This window comes from Cyphomyrmex costatus, unplaced genomic scaffold, assembly GCF_001594065.2.
Source record: "Cyphomyrmex costatus isolate MS0001 unplaced genomic scaffold, Ccosl1.0 scaffold193, whole genome shotgun sequence".
NCBI lineage: Eukaryota > Metazoa > Arthropoda > Insecta > Hymenoptera > Formicidae > Cyphomyrmex > Cyphomyrmex costatus.
In genome coordinates this window covers 2,927,855-2,940,407 of record NW_017275965.1, presented here as the reverse complement: position 1 = coordinate 2,940,407, position 12,553 = coordinate 2,927,855, and positions in this window count along the sequence as shown.

The following is a 12,553-nucleotide window of genomic DNA, read 5'->3' as shown; positions in this document are numbered from 1 at the left end:
CGTGTCTACGAGGTGATAAATACCAGACGGATTCGGATATTAAACGCCGGCTTGTACGAGAGCGTACGTTGATGCGAGAGATGCACGAGAGGAGACGACCCTTAACGAGTATCACCATTGCTCTTTGAAGGATGGGAAAATAGAAGAGAACGAGATCGGAAATCATCGTGAAAACCGTCGTTGAAATTGGTTCCAATTTCAAATACTTGCTGGTGCTTTTGACCGATTAAAGTCGATTGAAATAACCACTTTACATATATCACGATAAACACGTACTAGATTGTTAATGTATATCATTTCATCGGAGTTTATCCTATTTTTATCTCTTTTTTTTCCTCTTATATAAAACCATGTAAATTGCACTCTGATTAAATATCCTAATATTCAACAACATTGCAGAGAAATTGTCAATTGTGAATTATAGTTATATGCATAAATATATATTGTTTCCACCCATCACTGTATTTTTCTGATAAGCTTTATGCTCATAGTTATAACAGTAGCTCGTGCTTCATGAAGTGTGTATACCATTATGTATTTCAGTAATTCTATATACAATAAAAATTAAATTAAATTAACTCGAAAAGGAGTAAGGGCTTTCATTTCCGTAATACGATCTTCATTTTTAAAAAATAGATATGTACTAACTAAGACGTTATTAGAGAAAGGTTGTTAAATTGTGTTTTGCAATTCTGTTGAGATTTAGTTGTTTAATTGTGTTTCGTAATTCATATTCCGTTTATCTTATTACTATTTATTATTCAACATTCCATCGTGTAGGAAAATATGTGTAAGCATGCATGACAGATCGTGCGCATGTAACACGGGGTAAAAATAGTCACGAACTCGTGAAGGGCCGTCGATAATAAGGCGGTAATGCGCGAATAAAACGCACTTGCGGGTGCCCCTTTGCGGCGAATGGCAAAGCATTTACGGCACGGATCGGGGTCCGCCGTCCTCCGGGGGATTAATTTAATACCTGAGTAAAATCAATCAGCGGGAATTGATGTTGGCCTGGGCGAGTGAGTGCCCGACGATCTGCAACCGGCCGCCTGACGCGGAGGGAGGTGGGACACAAGGGAGGGAGGCTGGTAGGAGGCTGTATTTGCTTTTGCGACGTGGCGGGGCCCCCGTAATCAGTGTAAATCAGGGGACGCGTAAATCACACCCGGTGTGGTAACAGCCTCTCTAACGGGTGGTGTAGCCCGTACACGAAAGAACTAACGGCCGTGGCGTGACGCACTTATGGTTCCGATCTTTCGACCCGCGCGTCTTGCGACGTGAAATCGTCTTGATTGTCCGTCGCACTAATCTGGTCCTGTTCGATCGTAAATCTACTTTGGGATAAATTTAGAACAGATAAGTAAAGGTGTATTGATTTTTTTTTAATGAGATAAATATTAATAAACAAGATAAAATTGAGTTCCAAAATCATGAAAATTTAGCACAACGAATGTATTTTCCATGTCCGAATGTAATTCGAAATAACAACTGCATATGTCGAACACCCCGTATAAAATAATTTTAGAGTACTCAGAGACATGCCTCTCATCGGTATTCTGTGTGGTCGTCGGCACCGCCTTCATCGAGTACCAACCCTTTTACAGGTGAAGAAAAGGAAAGGCAAAGCAGACGGAGAGATTTGCCGATCTTCGGCACCTGTTAATCGTATAAGCGATTGAATTATTAATATTAGGATAATTATACCGTTTCAACAACCATTCGGAAAACAGGATCCATGCAGGGAATCAAAAATTCTCTAAGAAATATTTCCTTGCCGTAGCAAATATGATATTAATCGTCAATATCGCGATATTAAAATTTATACACGATAAAAACCATTTGCTAAAATATCTAAAATTTTAACTAGTAGATAAAGATCTAAAAGCAATTTTGTTAAACCATCGAAATAATTGTGTAAGAATAAGTAATGCAAAAAGTTTCGCTTAAATTAATTGCTAAACACTTTAGCAATTAATTTAAGCATCTTATCTAATTATTTTAATAACTTAATAAAATTATTATCAGATCTGTAACTAGTTAAATGTTTAGACACTTCAGCAAAACCATTCTTTTCGTACGTATGAAAAGATTTGCTTTAGGTCGCAAAGATAATAAGAAAAATAAAATTTAAATCAGCGCAATAATTCGTGCACAATCTTTTAACGTATATAAAAAATTTAATTACTATATATATCAGTTGTAGACAAATAATATAAAATTTTAAAAGGACTTTATATGTTTCAATTTACTTTAAAGTCATTCTCGATGGAAGGATGTAAATATATAATACAAAGTTGGTTTTGCACAATATTCAATTGTGTGTTACGAATAATGCAACAATTCGAAGTTAGCGTCACCAACCAAAGAAAATGTCAATACAAAAAATTATCATTTTGGCCAAAGTTTATAGTAATATTCACAATAAATTAAGCGTAGTGAAATGTATAAGGTTAATTAAATGAAAAAAATGAATAAATGATGAAAATAATTAATAGAATAAAATTGCGTAGATTAGTAAATTATATCTAAAGGTTTTGACACATAAATGCTTAAAAATCTTTTTATTTATCATACTATTATAAATAATTTTGGTTGAAAATATATTAAATCTGTTCCGTGCATTAAATTTGTTCCATTTTTATCTGGAATAATACATCTAATGGAAGGTGTTAATTCGATATTTGAGATAAGATTGGAGATAAAGTCTGTGTATGTTAGTGCTTGTTTTTGAGATATACAAGTGTAAAGACACGTGACTCACTCGCCATATGCTTGAGCTCGCGAGAAGGGAATTCATTGATTGAAAATCCGTAAATCATCGGCAGGAAGAGGCGTTCACGCGCAAACAAATTAATTGAAAAGGCCAATCTTGCCTCTCTCCCGCTCTCTCACTTTTCCCCATACGATCTCAAGAAGGTTTCGTAGAGTGCAAAGATAATGAGACACGGACAAGGCGTTATTAATAAGCGGAGATTAACCCGCTACAAGTTTCGTTGCGAAATTATTATATAATTATTATGTAATAACGTGTAGTAATATGCAAACATAAAACATACCACAAATAGTTTAAGCTAAAGGGTTATTAAATTTTAATTACGAAGAATATACATGCTTAGAAAATGTTTTCTCTATACTTCCTGTATCTCCAAGATGTATTTTTTAAATTAATACTTAATATTGTTTTGATTTATATTTCTCGTCGATTTTCAATCTTACGCCATTATGACGTAAAAATATCGTTTGTATTATCACATAGAATCGAGGAGGGATAGACTAGTAGAGTTAGATGAAAACGAACGTTAGAGAGGAACGGGAGAAACGGTAAGACGTGGTGAGCAAAGCCGAGTGAAGACCTCAGCGGTCGGATGACCTCCGACCTCCATGGATCGCGCGCATATATATAATACTTCATTGTAATTACAATAAAGGTTATCTCGGGATTTCAAGACTCAGACCATTCAGTCATTCGCGTTATTGAGATGGTAAGCGAGAAGAGAGCGAGAGACCAGCGGACGTGGGACGAGCGAGCGAGTGAGCGGGAAGAGTGGTTGCCGGGACGGGGTAAGAAGGGAAAGAGGCCGGGTTAGCCGGGCAGGGCTCTCTCTTTCTCTTTCTCTCTCTCTCTCTCACCGGGTTTCTCTCGACGAATATATATCTCTCTCTTATACCTAGACAAGCGATTCAGAAATCATGTGGGCGATAAGGTATCGGGATATTGAGTATCCGACTGATCTGGAAGCCGAAGAAGACAGACACATCGATATCGGAGCTCTCCTGGGGCAGGCAGGGAGGCTATATACGATCGCATGGCGAAGAAGGATCTCGATGGGAGGGATGATGCTCCTTTCTTCCGTGTAGCTCATCAAAAGGGATGAATTTCGCGTTTAGGATAATAATCATTTAGAGAACCGAGGTCCTTTTCTATGCACATTCATACAGGGTTACTAATATTATTATAAAAGCGGAATTACTATCATCATGATCGTTATTCCGATAATACGTAACTAATATCTTTTGGGAAAACAAATTTCCTTTCTTACTTTTACAATTTAATTCGATTTGGCAATGTTGTTATTGCATATATTGGGTTTTTTTTTCGTCATTTTCATGATTATTCCGTAATCTCGAGCGAGCTTGTGCCAGATTGGGACAAATTCTCCTCTCAATCTACCTATCCTCGAGACGGACGGTTAACCATCGATGGCTACGAAATTTCGCACGCGAGAAGAGATGAGAACTTTTCGAATTGGAGCAAAAAGACTCACGAGCGGATGCAAAACCAAACGTGGCGCGGCGTCAGGCGTACGAATTACCGAAAAATTACACGCCAGTCAATTTTATCGTCGGTAGCGAGGACGAAGAAAGCGGGAAGAGCTACCGGGCGAAAATTTACATCGAAAGATTTAGCTGGAGCCCCCTCATCCCTTCTTGATGCGGTCGCAGGCCCGCTGCTCCGAATGGCGTGACACTCAAAAAGCGGCGCGCCACCAAAATTATTCCGGACAATCATCATTACATGCAGAGGCCGGCGCAATCTTCTACTCAATATCGTCAGCGGGATGCGACGGTTGCAGCAGTGAGAGACGGAAGATCGCTATGAAAAAGAGAAAGATGAGAGTTACGTCGATTGTGTGAAAATTTTCGTGCCAAGTTCCGAAAGACATGGGAAGCGCAAAGCATATCTACGACATAAGAATCAATCGAGCGAAATCGAAATAAGTCAAAACGAATCAGATCAAAATAATTACATGCACATATCTATGTGACAATTAATTTTAATTCTTTGAAGCAGACGTTAAAATCTGTAACACAATTACTGACACTAGATCTGTGAAAGCTATATATATATTTAATTGATTAAAATTGATTAATTAATTTTAAGAGACCAAAATGATGTAACTTGTATAAAAGAGAATAAATACTAAGTTTATTTTAACAAGAATAATCTAAATTTGCAGATGTGATATAAAGAAAATTGACATTTTAAATTATTAAAATAATAAATACAAAAATTAAGAACTAAATGTAAACTCGAGAGAGAATACATAATAATTTTTTTTATTTTAACATTACTTCGTAGAGAAAACTGAACTATTTTTACAGAATCTTTGTTATCCAAACACTCACTGCATATAGTAGGTTCAATATAGACTCATCGTCAATTCTAAAGGATAGTAAAAAAAAAGCAACCAAAAGTTTCGCGAGAGATAAATTTTTACATGATCAATATTTCATGCAATGTCAAGTGAGTGAATTTCTTTAAAGCTCTTCTAACCTTCAGTAGCTGAGGCGATCTAATCAGTTAGTATCTTTGTGTCTTCTACAGTGCGAACGACGTCAATGTGCGACGCCTCGTAGATTACGCGAAGGACACGTGTGTTGCAGCAGTAGCAACAGCAGCAGCAGCAGTAGCGGCGAATGTTCGTGCATATACACGCGTGCATTGCGTCAAATGTGTGTCTCGAAAGGTGCAGTGGCGCATTGGTGCGATATTATCGGGAAGGAGTGGCCGCGTCGGTATATACACCGTCGCGTATCGCGTTTCATACCTGGCATCATCTTTATGTATGCGGCCACGGGCCACGCGCGAAGGTCTGCGGTAGGCGACATGTTCGTCGGGCATGACTTATTACCTACAAGCGCCACTGTAAATCTCGTCGTTACTACCTCTACGCCGTCGGCCGTGAGACGCGCGAGCGAGGGTGGCCGGTTCCGTGCGATGCTGCGCGGATGCTGCTCTCGGAGCAGCGCCTCTCTCATCCCCCGCGATAACGTACATTAGATCCACTCGTGTGGAGTATCTCTATAGAAACCTATTCTTCTACCGAAATGTCACGTATTTTCGTTCAATAAAGATCTGGAGTTGACGTTGACATTTAAAATTTCGAGAGACGCTGCGATTGTATTTTAATCTTGAGGTAATTAAATAAAGATCTCATCAAAATGTTTTGTTGATCGGACATTGAGATTTTAATCTGGAAAATATTCTGAAGGGAAAAGATGCATCGAAAGTAAATTGGAATAAGTGTTGATATATTTATGTGAAAGTTATTTAATATTTGCATCTTGCTTCTTGTTACCTTCATTAATATTTATATAAAACTACAATGTCTACAAAAAATACTAATTCTCTTTTTAAGAATACATAATCTGGAAAATATTCTGAAGGGGAAAGATGCATCGAAAATAAATTGGAATAAGTGTTGATATTTTCATGAAAGTTATTTAATGCTTGCATCTTGCATTGCTTCTTTTTTCTTCATTTATTATTTATATAAAACTGCAATGTCTACAAAAAAATATTAATTCTCTTTTTAAGAATACATCAAAGCCGTTGCTATATACATATATTCTTGGAAAATATTGTATATAAGGAATATATATATATTCTTGGAAAAATATATATAAGGAAATAAAAGACGTTATTAAAGGTTAACTTGCCTGTATTACGGATTTTGGCGAAAGTTCCGTTGAAATTGCGTGGAAAATTACAGGTTCAACTTCCGCCGGTAGCGGAAACGATCGGGAGGCACAACCCAGTTCTCAAGCATCAAACTATAATGATTGACACATGAAATACGTGAGTTAAATTGGGGTCGATTCTATGCTTCTCGTGGATGCACATTGTGGTTGGAAGCCTGATTGAATTAGAAGGATTTCGCGACGTGGATTTGAAGCTGACCTGCTACTTACGAAGGGAAACCTTTCATTTTAAAGTGCCTTGAAGAATATTCTTCCTTATGTTTGCTCGAAAAGCAATGAGACGTGCTGCTATTCTTCAATGTGATTGTATGTAAAAGCTTCGTTGTTCAATAATATTTTTCTTGTTAACGTATCCTCGAAGTATAATCTTATCCCTTTTAAGAAAAGATACACATCTTAGAATATTTATACGTGTAAAAAATTGAATATTCAAAATAAAAAATAAATCTTCAGGCTAAATATGAATGATCATAATTTGAATAACAAAGGTAGAAGTGGGTTAATGAGCCAAGCTGGTTCTTCATGCAATTAATAAGTATTATGTACCATATTCTGATCTAATCATTGTATAGAATTGATTTCACATGAATATTTAAAATCTACTTTTACGGACTAGACATGCAGCGTTATTTCTGCGATTAATGCAATTTTATCAGATTAGCGGATAATTTTGTAAATTACTCGTTCTTTGCGTCGGATATCTTTACTTCTGCCCGCGATTTCCCGGGGAAAGAAAAGGAAACGCCTGGGCGCCGCGCGGTCATTTATCGTCGTATTCTCTACGTGTATATGTGCCCGGTGCTTTTTCCTTCCTAATGAAGATTTATTACGTTATCTCTTCTCCAGCGCTTTTATTTGACGTTGTGCCGGTTAATCTTGCCGGTATCGTTACGCCACGGTAAAAAGTGAGCTACGGCGAAATCGTGGTTACGCTCCGGACAAAAACATTGTTAAGGCCGGAAGGGAGAGAGTCGGCGGCGGATTGTTCTTCGTTTAAGTTCTCAGGTCGAAGTAGCAGGGCGTCGTTTTATCCATCGTGAAAGCGAGAAATTTAACAACCGCCGTTTTACAAAGCGAAGACGCCCGAGATAACGCGATAATTGTTTCCCTTTATTGCCGGTAGCCGCGCACGTTCGACGTTAAAGTGATAAAAAAAAAGGCACATTTCACTAATTGCATGAAGTCTAACAGTCGGCGATCTTTTTATTAACTCTGAAATCTTTATCGGTATCACTAACCCTCTGGCAGTGCGATCCCAAAATTTTCTGTTGATTTATTAAAGAGTTATTGGATGTTAAAGAGCCGTTTCTCTGCGACAATGATGTACACATTAACACCCAGAGGTACATTTCTAAAGAAGCCCCACAAGAACAAGGGGCGGAGGGTGGGAAGGAAGGCCTGTCGAAAATTAATTCTACCCCAAGCGGCAATTTTCTCAGCGCGCATCCGTCCTTCCTGCGGATCCGCATCCGCGGGAATTTCGTCCTCTCGTGCGAGAGTCACCGTCCATCAAAATCCACGACGGATGGCCGGGGGCCGAGGGTTCTCGCAGTCCAAGAGAAAAGGAAGACGAAAGAAAAAAAAAAAGCTCGTTGAGAGGGAGAGAACGCGCGATGGGTCGCACAGCAGGTCGCGTGACGGAAGCGTCGCGCGAACACGCACACGCGTATTTTGCATCTTGCACGCGCGTGCATACGTACGCGCTGGCCGCGGCCGCGACAGTGGACAGAGGACCGGTCCCGTTTCATAAAACTGCGAGACTTATAAATACCATAGGTGACGGCTAGGGAATAAATTGGTCGTAGCTTTCAACACGTGTTTTTGCACATTGCACGCCGCTATGTAAACTGGGCAAGTAGTAATTCGTAAAAAATACGTTTCTATAGAATGAAGTATGTAGACCGGAAATATTATTTTGAAACTAAAACTGTATGATTCAAAGGTAAATTATGACAGAGAGACAGAAAATAAAAAAAAAAACATAAAAAGACAAATTCTTTAAACGACCAAAATATTTTATCTGTATGGATATCTTTCTCTCAATATCTTCTTCTGCGAATCTTTGAAAGTCAAGTAGAAATATTTTGGTCCTTTAAATATTTTACACAATTATCGCTTCTGATAATTTTTGGGGAGTTCAGTTGCCGTTTGTTATTATTTTGTCATATATAAGAGTTAGTTACTGAAAGCTAAGAACTTTAACTTTGAAATCTCTTTTCAATGTGGCGTATTGATTCTTTTTCAATGTTTATAACATAAAAATATATACATTTGCTTGGTGACGTTCTCTAATGTCTAACGTTTTGAGATTTGAAAAAAGAATGTATTCATTTTTATGAAAGTTAGAAGTACTCTCTGGAATTAGATTGGTTATGTTATACAGCATAGTGTATTATATTGTTCCCGTAGTGAGGTGTTTAAAAGTTAAATTGTTCAAATTTTAACCATGAATATATAATATCTAGAGCAAATATGAAAATCATACTACTATTACCGCAAATAAAGAAATAATCGTTGATGAAGGAATCGACACTTTCTAATAACATTATCAAGATGTCTCAACTTGTCCATTTTTTCGTGCATGATGGTTGATTCTCAGATCCGCCGCCCTTGGTCGGATGCGGCGGTGGACGGTGGAACGATTTTGGCAACGGTGGCGACGATGGTGGTGATGGTGGTGGTGGTGCCGCAATGCATCGCGCGACCCGGGTATACACACCACGGCAGCATCTGAGGATGTGGCAATTACGGACTCCTTGCCGCAGACGAACGGACGGACGGACGGGACCGCAGCCACGAAACGCCCCTCACGTTACACATATGTTGCCTGCCGGTCTCTCCTTCCATGTCGGCGATGATCCTCCGGCAGGCGATGTGTCCCTCCAGCCCGCGCGACCTCTCCCTCGAATTAACGTCCGTGTACAAGGCAGCACGGAAGAGCGGCTCCTATGGGAACCAAGCTGCCCCGCTTTTGTGCGACGGCGTCGTCCTCCGCGGCCGCCGATCCTGGAAGCCGCTGGCTGGATGATCACGACGGGTCAGGGCGAACGCCATTTACCTGTCGTCATGTTCGTCATGAGGTCGTCGTCGAGACGATTACTGAGACCGAGGCCGTGGAAATGGCGGTACCAAATGTCAGCACGAGTAATGCTCAATAAATGTACTGATAAACAGATTGCGGCATCAAATATCTCGATCTGATTAAATCATGAAGAAAGGCAAGTGTTATATATGTGAGTTATATATATGCTTGTCTTTCACATAGAATTTTACATAAAATTTTCATTTGAAACACTTAGCCTGTTTTTATATCTAAATCGTTCAATCTTTCGGTCAAGAAATCTATAAAAAAAAAAGTAAGAGCAAAGCAAAGGAACTCGAAGATTTCGAGAAATTAATTGTCCTCAAATGCAAAATGGTTCTCTGCCTGAGCAGAGTCGCGTGTCAGCGTCGGAAAGGTGGTTGAAGGTGCGAAGAAGAAATGGGTATGACTCGATCTTTCAAGGGAGAAAAAGAAAAAGGTAACCACGGCGAGCGGTTATCACGCATGAGATAAAAATGTCGCGCATACTTCATGAAGTACCAGTAAGAAACTCGACCGTTAGCCGAACGTCGTGTAAAATGTGTCGATCGTTCTTGTCACGCGAGTATTCCACGTGGTGCGTGTTGTCCACCACGATTGTCCAATGCGTATAAAAATTCGCAAATTTCACCGTATAAATATTTCTAAGAACTTTTCCTTTAGGAAAATTAATTTAAAATCATAGAAAGTAAAGAAGAAGTAAACATTTGTCTCAAAGATATCGGAATTCTCTTCGTCAGGAAAAGTATTACTAAGTTAAAAAGCTTTTCCAAGTACTACATTAAAATAGAGAAAAATCAAGAATTCTTAGCAGCTTAGTACATCTCAGTATATTTTTCAAACAAAATAAAACAGAAAATTTCTTATTGATTGTAAAAATAAATATTTTTATACTAATAATTGTGTTTCTTTTGAAAAAAATTTGAAATTTATAGAACTTGAGAAGGAAATATTTATCGCGGAAACGTCTTCTTTGTAAAGGAAAGATTCTTCGGAGAGAATTTTAAATTAAAATAAAGAAGAGAGAGAGACAGAGAGAGAGAGGAAAATCACAAGAACCTTCAATTACTTTGAACATAAAAATTTCCTGATCTTCCGAGCTTTTCTTTCTTTATAGTCCAAGTAATTCTATACGGTCGCCGTTCTACTTTCGTTCGCGAATACACACGATATTTACGCTGCGAGGTGATCGCCGGGTAACGGTGACACCCAGTGTCATCACCTGACCCTGCGTACGCCGTAGCCGTGAACCTCTCTTTCTTGTACGTCGTTGACAATAGAAATTCGCGATCGTCCCATACAGGTCTGCACGCGATGACCTCGACACTTCCTGAGGATACTTGCGAGGAGGGAACTTCCTAACGGGAGCGCCATCCTACTTTCCGGTCACAAATTTCCATCTAACTTTAATGATGCACAATTTATATTACTGTGTAATAGAGTATGTAAAAGTTTTGTAAGTTGTATTACCACGAAACGAGATAGCGTGCTCAAATATCATAAAAAAATTAGAAAGAAAGAGATTTCCCAAATTTAATTTAGTTTAATTTAATCTAAATGGTTTTTATTGTGGTTTTTTTTTCTTAAAAAATACAAAATAATGCCATTTTCACAGAATTATCTTAATAGACATTTGAGCTTATTTATGATAAGAATATGTGCTCAAAAGCTTATATTATGCTGAAATGGACTCGAAATTAAGTCGAAACGTACAAATACGAATAAAGTTGATTTGTTTCTTTTTTAATGTTTTAACAATTTTTCTATGATATAATATCATATATTGTACTCAGTTAACCTTGCTCTCATTAGCTTAAAATCTGGTTGTTTTTTGGTATTTTAAGAATTGAGAGTTCATAAATGTATATTTTTTAACTTATTTTTTTCCGTTATCGTTAATTGTTTTCTTCAAATACTAGATCTCTATTCTGTAACTTTTAACGATAAAATAAAGATCTAAGTTACTTTTGAGGATAATAGACGTTCCAAAATTACTTACAGTATTTTAAGAAAACAATTAACAGTAATGGAAAATAATATCGCAATAAACCAATTTATTTAAGTTTTGAAAATCTTTTTGATTTTCTTCATTTCAATTTTATTTCCTTGTCTGAGATTCTATATAACTTTTAACGATATCGATATTATTATATTATCGTTACAGAGATATTATATATAATAAAAAACTGCGTAATAATAATAATGATATATGAATAATGACCGATATAGTCATTAAAAGTTACAGAATTTTAATGCTGGTAACGAACGATCCAGCACAAACACTTATTTCTATCAGCATTATTCTTTATACCTTGAGAGATATCAGTTCAGCATGCGTATGAATCGGGAGACTCAAACATCCCTTCAACGATTTTGTTTCTTCCCTCAGACTTATATGATGGAAAATATTTAAAACATTAATGTAGTGATTTCCTTCTTTATAGTTTCTTATCTTTTTAGCCTTTAAATCCTAATTATTTAAGTCCCTATTTATCGTACTGAATATTGAATAATCCGGCATTGAACGCATTTCCGTCTAATTGGTTGTACCAAGAATCCACTTTGCAGCTCATTCTTCAACCTTGAGAGTAAATTTGAGGGACATCATCCAACGCGTCATGAATGCAGAAGACCCCCGAACATCCCTCCTGCAACTTTGTCCCTCTTCTGGATCCTAATGTACCCCCAGGGATTACGTTCGCGTGCGTACATGCACCGGCATGCCAACGTGATTATAGGGCCTGTTCGGGACTGCCCTCGATCTAAATCAATCGCGAGCTGAGTGCGAGCAAAGAGAGGAAGAGAGTGGCCCCCTCAGGCTTTCACCTGTGTGCCTCGTCCACCGAAATGACGGAGGTGAACGCCGAGGTGATACTCGACCGTTACTCTCTTTTTGACATACTTCTGACATACCCGTATTGTTTAATTCTAATATTTTATAGTGTTAGACTTAACGATAAGTAATATGATATATATATATCTATA